Source organism: Giraffa tippelskirchi, chromosome 5 (assembly GCF_054371585.1).
Source record: "Giraffa tippelskirchi isolate mGirTip1 chromosome 5, T2T-mGirTip1v1.2.pri, whole genome shotgun sequence".
NCBI classification, from domain to species: domain Eukaryota; kingdom Metazoa; phylum Chordata; class Mammalia; order Artiodactyla; family Giraffidae; genus Giraffa; species Giraffa tippelskirchi.
In genome coordinates this window covers 2374273-2390133 of record NC_137279.1, presented here as the reverse complement: position 1 = coordinate 2390133, position 15861 = coordinate 2374273, and the positions used below count along the sequence as shown (strand labels likewise).

The 15861-nt window shown below is 42.0% G+C and overlaps 1 protein-coding gene across 14 annotated transcripts in view; it reads right to left on the bottom strand.

Annotated features, from left to right (window-relative positions):
• The window catches only part of LOC145506732 (uncharacterized), a 145976-nt gene that overhangs the window by 75536 nt on the left and 54579 nt on the right, over nucleotides 1–15861 (bottom strand). For 12 of the 14 annotated variants that reach the window (XR_014054229.1, XR_014054234.1, XR_014054238.1 and 9 more), the window contains one exon: nucleotides 7541–7642. The gene's annotated coding sequence lies outside the window, so the exon portion shown is untranslated. Of the gene's footprint in view, nucleotides 1–3115; nucleotides 3377–5507; nucleotides 7643–15861 lie in introns of those variants that run through there. The other 2 variants (XR_014054232.1, XR_014054236.1) reach the window with 2 other exon arrangements.

Here is a 15861-nt window from a genome sequence, read left to right as displayed (position 1 = left end):
ATTTCACATTACAAATCTGAGGCCAAATTTAGAGCCTCTGGGGTAGGTGTCAGCTTCAGAAATGTCTTCTTTATTCTCATTTATTCTCATAAATATAGGTCATCGTGAGAGAAGTTTGGAAAAAGTTGAAAGGAATACAGAAGTGACCACGAGATAAAAGCTGACCATCAGCGGGGACACCATCAATTCCTTCCAGGCTCCTCACCCCTTTAAGTGGTGGGTGAGGGGAGTGTGACATGTTGCTGGAGCTTTTGAAATCTTGCCTTCACACCAGCTGAGTTCACGCCCAAAGAAATGAAAGTGTTTGCCCAAATGCAATCTTGTCGTCACATATACATCAGCGCAAATTCTATTTCCTATGTTTCAGACACGTTTTCAGTTCCCTTTCCCTGTCTGTAGAACATAATGTGTTGTCTTGGCTGTTTTAATTTCTCAGCTATTATTCATTCTGCCCATGTATGCTCTACATTTGAGCTCTTGATTTTTTAAAGACTATGCAGTAACTGCTATTTCTGTAACCTCTGTGCAGCTTTTCCTTTGCTGGTTGTAACAGTTTGTACTGTGCAGAGGCACCAGAATTAATTGTGTCTCCAGTCATTATCTTGTCCTTGTTGTTTTTTTTTCAGACTTGAAGCCTCTGAAATGTTTCAAAACAGCTCACGGCCTAAAAAGACATCATCTTCACAACAGCATAAACGAATGCTCGGTAGACCCAACAATGGCTGTTTATTGCACCTTACAAAAACGACTTTAATTACCTTCAGATTACTGGTTTTATTCAAATAGATTCATTCTCATCTGAGAGCGCCTGTGGACATTTACAAAAAAGTCTTTAAAATGCAATGCTCTATGAAGAACAATTGTAATATTCTCCCCTGGCTCATATTTTTTAAAAAATGAAAGAAGGAAACAGATTTGTATTAAATTAGAAAAAAAAACCCTCTAGGTATTAATGTAACAGAGAGGCTTTATCACTGTATGTCCTGTGAGCTGAAAGCCTGACACCTTAAAGCCTGATTTTGTCTCAGCGAGTCCTGTTTGTTCCCCAATGGCAACATGATCGGGTTAACTCATATCAGTCTGTTGAGGGTAACGAAGCTTCCACTGTCTACTGACCCACTGACTTAGACATAATACCATATATATGTATTTCTTTACCCTTGGCATCCGTGGAAAAGATAAGATGTTTGTGTATATCTCCCCCATGTTACTTGAGTGTATACCCTACATCACTGCAAAAAAAAAAGAAGCAATTGATTCCAATTTCTTATTTTATAAATAAAATAATGTGCCTAATGTGTATTGAACAATTAGTACGTCAGAGCTGCACCATGTGCTTCATTGGCCTTATGTCATTTAGACTTTACAAAAAAAAAAATCTCTATAGATGTGTGGATCTGAGGTCTTCTCTAGCCACCGTGCACTGTACCATGCATTAAAATAAATTCCAACAAAGGCTAGCAGTTGAGGAATGTGCTAGCCTTCAAAGTGATACTTCTGTGCACATGCTGTGTGGCATCCCTTTGTCAGAGAAGCAATAAAAATGATTGGGACACAAGAAAATGTGGCCTTCAGATGGAAATCACTACCCATCATGGTCATCCTGCACTGACATTTCTACATTTTAAAAGGTGGCAGGTCAATGGAGATGGAGAACTCTTCAACTCAGTCTACACGATCAGATTGGTTTTGTCTCTAACACAGTCCACACAGTCCCTTTCCAGAGGTTTCATGATAAGACAGAAGAAATGCAAGGCTTTCCTAATATATAAAAATACAAAATTGCTCAAATGTCTTGACATTAAAAGCTTCATTGAAATCAGTTTTCAGATATTCAGAGTCACATCTAAAATGTCCTGTCTGCATTGCCTGCCCTGATAGAGATTTTACTCTCACACTAGGGTTTCTAATTTCTGATAACAGCTTCATAGTTAGTGTGAGACAAAATCATGGAAAGAGATTTTCTTTGTCTTTGGTCTCTGTGACATTGTAATGTATAAGAAATATATGTATTTGGTCATTCTCATATATATGTGGTCATGCCGGAGAAGACTCTTGAGAGTCCCTGGGATAGCAAGGAGATCAAACGAGTCAGTCCTTAAGGACACTAACCCTGAATATTCATTGGGAGGACTGATGCTGAAGCTGAAACTCCAATACTTTGGCCACCTGATGTGAAGAGCTGACTCATTGGAAAAGATCCTGATGCTGGGAAAGATTGAGGGCAAGAGAAGAAGCGGATGACAGAGGATGAGAAGGTTGGTGGACCGACTCGATGGACAGGAGTTTGAGCAAGCTCCGGGAGTTGGTGATGGACAGGGAAGCCTGGAGTGCTGCAGTCCATGGGGTCGCAAAGCGTCAGACACAACTGAGTGACGACAGACACAACTGAGCGACGAAACAACAACAATGTGGTCTTTGCTCACAGTTCCTGGCTCACGCCTTGGAATTTTCTAAGTGACTAAAGCCATAAAGGTGTCTTTTGTTATGTAAACAAGGTGACTTTTGGATCCCATCTGGAGCCGAGAATTGGTTGTCATGGGAACCAACTTTTAGTTCTACCCCTCTGACCCCAGGGAGAAGTGGGGCACTAAAGGTTGGATCAGTTGCCAATGGCGGAATCCTCATGCACTGTTGATGGGAATGTAAATTGATACAATCACTGTGGAAAACAGTATGGAGGTGCCTTATAAAACTAAAAATAGAACTATCTATTACCCAGCAATCCCACTACTAGGAATATGCCAGGAGAAAACCACAACGCAAACAGATACATGCACACCAAGGTCCACTTTGCATCACTGTTTACAACAGTCAGGACACGGAGACTCCTAAATGTCATCAACAGAGAAACGGATAAAGATGTGGTACATGTATACAATGGAGTATTACTCAGCCATGAAAATGAATGAAACTGGGTCATTTTTAGAGACGTGGATGGACCTAGAGTCTGTCATACAGAGTGAAGTAAGTCAGAAACAGAAAAAAATATCGTATATTAATGGATAGATGTGGAATCTAAAAAAAAAAAAATGGTATTGATGATCTTATTTGCAAAGCAGAAATAGAGACACAGAGGTAGAGAACAAACATATGGATACCAAGGGGGTAAAGGAGGGGTGGGATGAATTGGGAGACTGGAATTGACACATACACACTATTATTACTACGTGTAAAATAGATAACTGATGAGAACATGCAGTATAGCACAGGGAACTCTACTTAATACACTGTGGTGACCTCAATGGGAAGGTCACCAAAAGGGAAGATATATGTATACATATGGCTGGAATTCATATTCATTGAACTCATATTCATATACATATGAATTTGAGCCAACTCTGGGAGATAGTGGCAGACAGAGGAGCCTGGCAGGCTGCAGTCCCTGGGGTGACAAAGAGTCAGACACGACTCTGCAACTGAACAACAACACGGGTGATTTATTTTGCTGTACAGTAGAAATTAACACAACAATTGTAAAGCAACTGTACTCCAATAAAAATCAGTTAAAAAGAATCATCAATGGCCAATTGTTTAACCACCTGTGCCTCTGTAATGAAACCTCCAAAAAAAACGAAAAAACCTCAGAGGGACAGCGTTCGAAGAGCTTCCGTTTTTGTGAAACCCATGGAGACTCTGGAGCATTCAGAGAGCACAGGGAAGCCTCACAGTCTTTCTGTATCCCTTCGCCTGCACATCTCTTCATCTGGGGTTCCTGAGTTATATCCTTCTACAATAAACCAGTCATCTACTAAATAAAATGTTTCTCTGAGTTCTGTGAGCCACTCTAGCAAATGGTCCAACCCAAGGAGGGGGCCTGGGCACTTCTAACTTACAGTCAGTCAGGGCACAGGTAACCCCCTGGGCCCATGACTAGCATCTGAGTTGGAGGAGGGGGTCTGGAGATGCAATCTTGTAGGACAGAACCCTTAGCCTGTGGAATCTGATGTGATCTCTGGGTACACAGTGTTGGAATTGAGTTAATGTTTCAGACACACTGCCAGTGTCTAAAACTGCCGGCATTGTGTAGGGAACCACACACACACAACACATTGGACTTGGTCCCAAGACACCAGAAGGGTATCCCCTCCACTCCTTAGCAGTTCGGCTACTTCTTCCCCACGCTTCTACCTTCCTCAGCACTTCTATCAGGACCAGGCGTCCTGGATCTTTTTGCCCCATCACTGCACTGGTTGAGAGAAGCAACAAGATTACTAGTCTAAGGCAATGAACCCTTTTAGTCACTAAGGCTCTGAATAGGGAGCCATTTGGGATTAAGAGAGTCTCAGATCAACATAGACTCTACCAACCTCTGATACGTTATTCCTGCTGGGAGCTGTCTGCTGATAAGTAGCTTGAGTCAGTACCTTCCCCCCCCACCTCCTTAAAGTTTTGAAAGAGGGGAAAACCCTTGTGTTTAATATTTCAGATAGAAATCAAAGTCAAGGGAATTTTCAGAAAGTGTAAGTAGTCCTGAGTCGGCCTTCATTCTAAAGTAAGAAACCCACCAAAACTAAAAGCAAAATTAACGAGTCCCATTGCAATGTTTGGCAGCATTAAAGAAGGCGTCAAGAGGACCAGATGTCTCACTAGGTGTAGCTCACATTTCTACTGTGAACTTCTAAAAGAGAACTCTTCAAATAGGAGGCCAGGTAACCCCCAGTGGCAGGCACTTTAATTGCACAGTGATTAGATAAAAGCTTTAAGTGTAAAGGACAAAATGCAAATTTAAGTGAGAAAATAAATGATACATTTCAACTGTAAAAGAAGAGTTTTCCCATGTATTTTTTTTAAATTGGTGATAATGAGTAACAAATTGATCAGATATCCGGATTCTATGGGATACATTTAAAGGAATAATACAGCAACTTATTTTAGTTTTAAGATTGTCGATTTCAGACCCTACATATTCTGTATACTGCTCCTAAACTGATCTTCTCAAGAGCAAGCCACAGTCGGGCACCACACTTTTTCTTCCTCCCACCTTTCTTGCACAATTGCCCTTGCCCACCTGCCCTTGCAAATCTTATTTCAGCGCTTTGTCCCCGAGGCGTGAACACTTTGAGGCACCAAAGAGACAACGCGAAAGGCACGTGTGCTAAGCCTCTGTTCGTCAGGACGCGACTCTGCTGCTCAGCGGCATGTCTTGCATGGTTTCAAGGTAGTGACAAGTTTGACATGGACCTTTGATAGCTCAACATTACATCTTGAAAGGAGAGCATGGGACGAATTGAGAGAGCAGCATTGACATATATACACTCCTGCTGCTGCTGCTGCTGCTAAGTCGCCTCAGTCGTGTCCGGCTCTGTGCGACCCCAGAGACGGCAGCCCACCAGGCTCCGCCGTCCCCGGGATTCTCCAGGCAAGAACACTGGAGTGGGTTGCCGTTTCCTTCTCCAGTGCATGAAAGGGAAAAGTGAAAGTGAAGTCGCTCAGTCGTGTCCGACTCTTAGCGACCCCATGGGCTGCAGCCTACCAGGCTCCTCCATCCATGGGAGTTTCCAGGCAAGAGTACTGGAGTGCGCTGCCATTGCCTTCTCCGTGATACATACACTACTATGTGTAAAACAGATCGCTAGTGGGAAACTGCTGTAGACGACAGGGAGCTCAACTCGGTGCTCCATGATGACCTGGATGGGTGGGATGGGGGCAAGGGAAGGAGGTTCCGGAGGGAGGGGATATATGTATGCATACAGCTGATTCACTTCTCTGTACAGCAGAAACTAACACAGCAGTATAAAGCAATTATACTCAAGAAATTTATAAAAAAAATTTTAAAAACACATTATATCTTGGAATTCCAGAAAAACATCTGCTTCTGCTTCCTGATTATGCTAAAGCCTTTGACTGCAGATGACAACTTACTGTGGAAAATTCTTAAAGAGATGGGAATGTCAGACCACCTGCTTCCTGAGAAACCTGTATGCAGGTCAAGAAGCAACAGTTAGAATCAGACATGGAACAATGAACTGGTTCAAAATTGGGAAAGAAGAACATCAAGGCTGTAAACTGTCACCCTGCTTATTTAACTTATATGCAGAGTACATCATGTGAAATGCCAGGCTGGATAAAGCACAAGCTGGAATCAAGATTGCCAGGAGACATATCAATAACCTCAGATATGCAGATGACATCACCTTAATGGCAAAAAGCTAAAAGGAACTCAAGAGCCTCTTGATGAAAGTGAAAGAGAAGAGTGAAAAGCTGGCTTAAAACTCAACATTCAAAACACTAAGATCATGGTATCTGGTCCTATCACTTCACTGCAAATAAATGGAAACAGTGACAGGCTTTGTTTTCTCGGGCTCCAAAATCACTGCAGATGGTGACTGCAGCCATGAAATTAAACGATGCTTGCTCCTTGAAAGAAAAGCTATGATAAACCTAGACAACGTATTAAAAAGCAGAGACATTACTTTGCCAACAAACGTCTGTCTAGTCAAAACTATGATATTTTCCAATAGTTATGTATAGATGTGAGAGTTGGACCATAAAGAAGGCTGAGTGCCAAAGAATTGATGTTTTCAAACTGTGGTGTTGGAAAAGACCCTTGAGAGTCCCTTGGACAGCAAGGACATGAAACCACTCAATCCTAAAGGAAATAAACCCTGAATATTCATTGGAAGGACTGATGCTGAAGCTGAAGCTCCAGTACTTTGGCCACGTGATGTGAAGAGTCGACTCATAAGAAAAGACCCTGATGCTGGGAAAGACTGAGTGCATGAGGAGAAGGAAGGGGACAGAGGATGAGATGGTTCGATGGCATCATCGACGCAATGCACATGAGTTTGCTCAAACTCAGGGAGATAGTGAAGGACAGGGAAGCCTGTTGTGCTGCACTCCATGGGGTTGCAAAGAGTCAGACATGACTGAGTGACTGAACAAGAAAGAACACAGGTCAGAGGTGTCTGAGAGTTATATTTTCTTGGTCATGTGTTCAAACCCATAAAAGAAACATTTTCATTATTTTTCTAAAAGAATATCGGGTAGCATATTCATTTGTTGCCCTCCTTAATCGGATCTCCAGCTCGCCCTCAGCCATTTAACTGATCATATACTTATTCCTCCAATAAACCTATTTAATTTAAATTTAGTCAAAAGGTCAAGATGTCGTGGATTCAAATGTTACAACTGCTCAAAAAGTAATTTGACTTTCATAAGCAGCTTATGAACTTCCTAGCAGCCCTAGCCCTCTTTCATTAATTTTTATTCTCTTGAACGTTGTCTCAAAGTCAGCAAATGTGTTTACCCATAGACCCGTGAACTAACTGAAAGAGAAACACAGCCACAATCACCATCTGAAGAGACACAACTTCGATGAAATTTTACTTTTGATGCTTAGTAATTATTAAATATCGCATCCTGTGTGTCTCTCTCATATAAAACTCCCATGTGCTCTCACCACCCAGCTCTTCCTCCCCTCTCACCCCTACGTCTCCCCCAGTTCCCAGGTTGTTACACAAAATAATTGTTACATTTTATATCTTTTCTGTAAAGGTGGTATTAGTATTGGCATTGAACTTTTTTCTCAGATACTTACAAGTATTTACCCTAAGTTCCACACTTAAATGCTTCTGCGATTTGCTGCCATTTCTTTTGTGCATGAAGCTTCCATCCTTGAACTCGATTCTGCCTCATCCACCTGGTGACAGATACAAGCAATTTTTTTTCAAGGTATAAAAAAGAATCATACCATTTGGAGCGCTTGAACATGAATTATGTGTCTGGGTATAAAATTTGGGAGTCAACATCTTTTTCCCTCAAAACTGCCCTCTGATCTTTCAGATGATAGGAGAGACACCTTACAGAACCTTGGTTTCTGGCAAGTCATCTCTTTTTCTCCTTGCATGCATATAAAGCTCTTTTTGTTTAACTTTTTAATAAGTTGTTTGCTGAGATATCTTAACACACTGGTTTTTCCTAACAAGTCTCTGTCATATTTTGCACTTTTCTTCAGAAATACTTTTGACAGTAATCTCTAGACATTATCCTTCATATCTGCTTTCTCTCACCATTTTCAGCCCTTTGCCTCTTACTCTGTCTTATGGGCATTTGCTCTCCAAATCAGCAGTTAAGTTGTCGAGACCACATTTTATTTTTTCTCACGTGCCCTGCCGAGGCCTGAATGCCTAAATTCATGTGTAGAAACCTAACGCCCAGTGTGCTGGTCCCTTGAGGTGGAGTGATGATTAGTTAGGCTTCCTGGTGGCTCAGTGGTAAAGAACCCGCCTGTCGATGCAAGAGTGGCAGGGGACGCGGGTTCGATCCCTGGGCCGGGAAGACCCCCTGGAGGAGGGCATGGCAGCCCACTCCAGCATTCTTGCCTGGAGAATCCCATGGACAGAGGAGCCTGGCGGACTGCAGTCCTTGGGGTCAGCAAGAGCTGGACACAACTGATACGCATGAGCACCTCCTGGGTGATATGAGCACCCTGATAAAAGCGATCCCCCTGGGGGCACCACGTGAGGAGGCATCCCCTTTGAAGCAGGAAGTAAACCCACACCAGACACTGGACATTCCAGACTCCAGATCTGGGAGAAGGAAGTTTTGGCTCGTGAGGCCCCCAGTCTGCAGTGTTCTGTGACAGCAGCCGAACAATTAAGACATGCACCTTGAATATGAACCTAGAGCCAAGATTTTAGATTGATGCAGACCTCTCCTCACCTAACTTCTTGGCTGCTGTTCTCGTTTAGTCGCTAAGTTGTGTCCTACTCTTTTGCACCCGCACAGACTGTAGACCACCAGGCTTCTCTGTCCATGGGTTTCCCAGGCAAGAATACCGGAGTGGGTTGCCATTTCCTCCTCCAGGGGATCTTCCCGACCCAGGTATCGAACTCGCATCTCTTACATCTCCTGCCTTGGCAGGCAGATTCTTTACCACTGAGCCACCAGGCAGGCCCCTAGCTTCTTGATACTTTATGCAATTGTTTTTCAATTCCACTTGTTCTTTCCTTAAACTTTCTGCTGTAGTTTCAAAGTTCACATCTAATTAAATTTTAGTGAAGATGCTAAAGGACATAAAAATTTTTCTTCTGATTCACTCTTCCCTTTACTAATTGATATTTTATATATAGATGTAGATAGACATGCACAGATATATATGGATATATTTACATATCCTCTGTCAATACTAGGTATATATATGTGTGTGTGTGTACATATACACACAAATACACACACATAGACATACACACACAAAAAAAACCACACACACATTTAGAAAGATTTTGCTACCTACAGTAATAAACTATACCAGTTTAAATTATTTATTTCTAATAAACAATGAAACATTATTAGTGAGACAAATAATCTTTATCTCCTGTCAATGATTTCCAATTATGATTCCGGTCAAAAATTTGTTTGATAGATTGTTGTTGTTTTTCACTTGCTAAGTCATGTCTGACTCTTTGTAACCCCAGGGACTACAGCATGCCAGACTTTCTTGTCCTTCACTATCTCCTGGAATTTGCTCAAACTCATGTCCATTTAGCCAGTGATGCTATCTAACCATCTCATCCCTTATTATCCCTTTCTCCTCCTGCCTTCAATCTCTCCCAGCATCTGGGTCTTTTCCAATGAATCGACTCTTCACATCAGGTGGCCAAAGTATTGGAGCCTCAGCTTTAGCATCAGTCTTTCCAATGAATATTCAGGGCTGATTTCCTTTAAGGTTTGATAGACATTTTACCATAAACTGTTTTGCCTCCAATAGTTTCTTATTTGAGTGTGTTATGCCTCTGGGTAAATCCTTAAGCTCCCCAAATAGATAACTTTTACTTATTTTGCCCTCTCTGTAGTATTTACTACTATGCCTTGCATATGGTAAGTATTTAACAAATATTTGTGATTTATTAGTTAATTTAAAATAAAATAAGCACAATTAAGGGAAACTCTTTTCCAGAGTTAACTATTTGCATCTGTAGCTGCAACAAAATAGAAGTTAAGTAATTTCAGAAATGTGGTTCTTTTCAACATACTTAGACAAGAGTCTAAGTAATCCCACAAGTAAAACCATTCATTAATTTGAATTTAATTTTTAATATTAAAAACAAATTTATAATATATCATATCAAATTTTCAACAAAAGACAATTATTTTATTATGATCTTGTATCACTGAAGTAGTTGAGAATCAAAGCAGTATGGGTCCAAGAGACTTTCTTTTTCCCCTGCATTGCTTATACATTTTTATTATAGGACATTTACCAGTTTCATAATTTAACTTGTTCAATTTGTGAGAAATTTTTTTTGCAAAAAAAAAAAAAAATCACACTACATTTGGCTTCTAGTGTTTCAAAGATGGGCTTTCCTGGTGGCTCAGATGGTAAAGAATCTGCCTACAATGTGGGAGACCTGGGTTCGATCCCTAGATTGGGAAAAAGGTGGGCTTCCCAAGTGGTGCTAGTGGTAAAGAACAGATCTGCCAACGCAGGAGATACAGGAGACAAGGTTTGACCCCTGGGTTGGCAAGATCCCCTGGAGGACGGCATGGCAACCCACTCCAGTATTCTTGCCTGGAGAATCCCATGGACAGGGGAGCCTGGCAGGCCATGGCCCATAGGGTTACAAAGAGTTGGACACGACTGAAGCGATTTAGCACGCAGCACATGTCAAAGGTTCGGAAAACTCCAGTTCTGAAGGTGAGCTCTCCTTTGTGGCTTACATTAAACTGATGAGCTCTGAAGACTGGTTTAACCAGAAGTGCACCCAAGCTGAGAAAGTGTATTCCCTTTAAAAGAGGGTACAGGTAGATGTGTTCTAAATTCGACTTGGACGGTAAAGCATACTGAAATGGGATGTTAAAAATTTAACAGGTAAGGTTATAAGCAACTTGAAAATCCCTACTGGCCTGAAACATGTAAGAAATTCACTCAAGACTCAGAAGATTTAATCTCCCATCTTTCACTAAATTTTAATTTTTATCTGCAACAGTGTCATTTAAAAGAAATGATTTTCCTCTGACAGGTCAGCACTATGAACCACCAGAATGAACCTTTTCTTTCTTTCTTTTTCCTCACAGAATTCAAAATCCAGCAGCACAGATGAAAAATAAAATATACAATATTGTCTCAACACCCTCTTCTTGTACAGAGTTGCCTTTACAAGCAAGTAATTAATAAGATATTTATTTGCAACCCCTGAGTATTAAGCTGTGCAAAACTTGACTGACAAGTCTCCAACCATCAGAAGCAGTTGGACTTCGATGATACTGTATGACACCCACTCTGTGCTTCATCCATAATGTTCAGCCTTTATAATTCTGGAATCGTTCCTTTTTCTGGTATAATTTCTCTCCCTGTCCTCCAAGAAACAATGATATAGAAAGTAATACAGAATTCTGAGGTATGAATCATGGAATGAAATTCCTATTCCTGAAACCCCTGTTGCAAAAAAAAAAAAAAAAGCAGGTAATGCACGCCCCTTGTTTACACATGTGAAAAAACAAATAACTCATAGATATATTTTTTGGTTTGAGATGAATGACATCATAATAAACAGAGACAGTATACTAATTTCCATATCCTTGGGATTATTTTGCTGAATAGATGAATCATTCAATTCTGGTTCTATTCATTAATTTCTTTCTCTTTCCCCCTTTTTATAGTCTCTTCTTTTAAAATGATGTAAAGGGGCAACTAGTAAAGGGGTTGGGGGCAAGGAGAGTCCAGAAGGAAATTCACCAAGACATTAACAGACATCACTACTGGATAATAAGGTTATAAGTAATTTTCTTTTATGCTTTTCTTGATTTTTTTCAAATTTTAAACAATAAATGCATCTTATTTTTATAGTCAAAAGAAATTGTTCTAAATCACTTAAATTAATATTATTCCTTCTGCTTCATCAAGCACAATAACACACTTTCCCAGGCAACAGATATACTGTCAGAACGTCCCTGGTGATACAGTGGATAGGAATCTGCCTGCCAATGCAGGGAACATGGGTTCCATCCCTGGTTCAGGAGGATTTCAAGTGCTGGGGTGCAACTGAGCCATGAGCCGCGACTAATGAGCCCTGAGCCACAACTACTGAAGCCTGCATGCCTAGGCCCCAGGCCCCACAACAAGAGAAGCCACTGCAGTGAGAAGCCCTCTCACTGTAACAAACAGTAGCCCCCATTCGCTGCAACTAGAGAAAGCCCAAGCACAGCAATGAAGACCTAGCGCAGCCAAAAATAAATAAGGAATACTGCCAAGTTCAGTTGGCCATCCTGTCCTCAACCATCCCCAGTCCTCAGGTTGGCCTCTGAGGTCCCTGGGTGAGCATGGGATCCATCTACTCCACAGAATGACAAGACCCAGGCTACGTGTGGACATGGAAGTTCCAGAAGAGCCACTGGTCAGGACAAGCGTTTGGAGACTTAAGACCACCAACCAAACTCAGCTAACAAGGCTTTCTGCAGACATGGGGTGCCTGCAGATGGGTTCTCTCCTACACTAATTTGCCACTTGACCTGCAGGAACTCTAAATCAATATTCAATTGGTTATGACTTTTGCTTTTTAATTAGCAAATACCTCAACTGGAAGTGTTTCCAAGGTGGCTCAGTGGTAAAGAATCCGCCTGCCAATGCAGGAGACCTCGGTTCAATCCTTGGGTTGGGAAGATCCCCTGAAATAGGGAATGTCTATCCACTCCAGTATTCTTGCCTGGAAAACCCCATGGACAGAGGAGCTACTGGAGACTGGCAGGCTACAATCCATGAGGTCACAAGCGAGTTGGACATGATTTAGTGACTAAATAACAACAATAATGTCTCAACTGGATGGCTGAATGGGCCTTTGTACTTGGAGAAGTTATTATCAGAGGTGTTCTTGTTGGTTCCTAGAAAGATATGTACTTAATTATGGAGGAAACATATGGTCTATATTGTGTGTGACTCCCAGACTTCAAATGGAAGACATTAGTAAGCACATTAGAATAAATATCTAAAATTTTTCCACAGTCACTTTAAATCATAGCCAGGTAAGAATAAAAATACATAACCATATACAAGAAGAGTTGATTAGAACAGTCACTCACACATACACACACACAGTATGCTCTGGAATTATATCTATATCCATCTAGATCTGTGATGCTGGATGTTCAAGAAACAGTGAAATATTTTGATAAGCTAAATTCTTCACTTTTAAGAAATAGTTGAACACTTTCAAGAAGCTAGACATTCTTTAATGCACCAAAATATAGCTTTTAAATGACTTGGCAGGATAACTACATATAAAAGAAGTATGTAACGAATCATTTTCACATCTAAAACCAGGAAGGAAAACAAGTCTTGTCAGTAGTGGCTAAACCCCTACCATTGAACAGGCAGATTGCTCTGCACCAAATACCTTGTTAAGAATCTCTACTATAAACACTTACTGACCAGCATCTCTAGTCTCCAGACAGGAGTTACATCCCAGAGGGTGTTACACTCGGGATCCCAGGCAGTGAGAGGCAGGGTGAGGACCCAAACCCGGGAGTGCTCCCTCCAGAGCCAGCCTCCTAAGGTCTGACCGCTTCTTCCGGCCAGCAAGGGATTTAGGGTTACAGACGCAAGTGGGATTTTTTTCTTAATGCCATTGTGTTATACATTTTTAAAATATTAATATATGTCTAACATTGATCATAACCAAAGATGTGGGATGACTGGCATAATTATGTCGATATAGACAGATGGAGGACCCTGGGTGCTTTTCATTTTTACGTTACACAAAGACACCCACAGATGGAACGAGCTCTTGCCACATGCCCGACGAAGGAATTCTTAATGTCCTGGCTTGTGTGAATGCTCTCTGTCATTTGAAAACAGCTTTTATAATTGCCAAAATGTCTGCACTCATTTGTTTCTAAATCACAGAAAGATTGTGAAGGAAGTTAAACAGAAAATTAAGAAAGAGGCAAAGCACAACAGCCTCTATACTGTCGACCTTGATTCAGAACAAATTACTTAGCTGTGAGCTAGCAGGCAGCCTCCCAGCCTCCTTCTAACACAGCTTTCTTTGTTTGGGGCTCTCCACTCAGTTCTAACAAAGGGAAATTGGTGGGAAGATAATTAGATCTTCTTTTTAAAAACGACCTAGCCATAGCATCTTTAAAACCACCTGCATCTTTTCAGCAAACAAAATAATACATAAAATATAAATGTTTCACGCTGTTATCAAACATTGATAATAAAGGTTTTAATATTTATTGTTACCTTTGGCCACAGCCTGAGTTCACTCTTGAGCAGGAAAGACATAGAGAGGTAAGGACTGCCTTTGGGTACCACTGATTGGGATGGTGTCGGTGGTAGAAGGTCCCCGTGGAAAAGGAGGCTTGGTCACCCACACTTAATCCTCTTAACATTCCTTTCTCTACAGCCCTCTGTAATCAGCTTTCTCTCAAATACTAATAGATTCTTCTTCTTTTTTAATATCAGGCTCTGTGCTTCTTCCCAATCGGGGATATTTAAATGATCCTTGGCCCTTCTATAGTTCACAGAAGGGGTTTTCCTGGCTGTGCCCTGGAGATTTCATTGTCCCAACATTTGGAATGACTCCAGGCAAAGTGCTTCTCTATGAACATCAAAGTGTTTTGAGCAGTTACCCAGACACCTATGGATGTGAAGTTCAGGTTTTGCTCTCTGCACCTCTCCTCAGTCTCTGGTAAGAGAAGCATGGTCGGGGTGGAGGGTCACAGCCACGGATGGATGGAGTTAGGTCGCCAGGCATGCCTCATGCTGGGGGCATTCTGGAAGCTTTACTTAGCAGGCATTAAGGTGACAGGGTCTCACAACAACCTTACAAGGTAGGTATACATCAATACGCCCATTTTAGAGAAGGTAAAACTGAGGCATGGAGTGTGAGGAAACTTTCTCTGAGGTCACGGGACTCGTAAATGGCAGAGCTGGGGCTTGAACTTGGGCAGTCTGCCTGCAGAACCAGGGTCCTCAGGCACGTCCTGTGTGCTGGTCCTGGCAGACAGCCAGGGGAAAGGCAAGCTTCCCACCTTGTGGGACCTCAGGGTGAAAATCCAGTGCCACCTACTTGCTCCAATTCTTTACCTGTAAGCTCTGATAGAAGAGCCCCACAGCACAGCTGAGCTGCACCCGCCTCCTGCAGACCCTCTGCCCTAAACTCAAGTCACAGCAGAGAACCCCCAGCAGCAACCCTCATGCTCACGTCCAGGCCAACTCATGGACTCCAGTCTTCGCCCTCCTCTCCTGCTTCAGGCTGACCCGGCCATTCATGCTCATTTCAAGAATCTTTTACAGTAAACTCTGCTTATTAGCAACACTTCCCACCCAACGCCCTCCTCGTCCCGGGGACGTCCCCCTTCCCTGCCAGCCCCAGTTTCCTCCGCTCCCTCTGTGGTCCCTGCAGACAGAATCTCGGGTCTCCACCACACACTTCCTGTCTCCTGTTAGAACCACTGAGGTCCGCGCTCTACTAATCAGTAAGCAAGGAAGAGACATCTTCTTCTTTGTCTTCCCCACAGCACTTTCCTTTTGTTACTTGGTCCTCTTTCCTCTCTCCCCCATGTTCAATAACAACCAAATGGAAAAGAAAAGAAGGGTATCTTTCCAGACACAAAGCAGGAACAGTATTTCCAACCATACTTTGCACCACAAAATTCACCTTTTTGAAATACTGCCTCAATTTATTTTCAAAAAATATTTTCCTTTAAAGTAATGCTTATTGTTCTCTGACACGGGTGGAATTGCAAAGGGTGATGTAGTGTCATGATAGCTTCTGTTATACCCTGATGGGGTTTGATTTACAGACACTATCACAGGAGAAAAAATATCTGTCACGGTGACATCGATCGGTATTTTGACTGGGGAGGTTAAGCCATCGAGAGGTGCCGACGGGGGGAAACGTAGGAGACTCCTCCTTG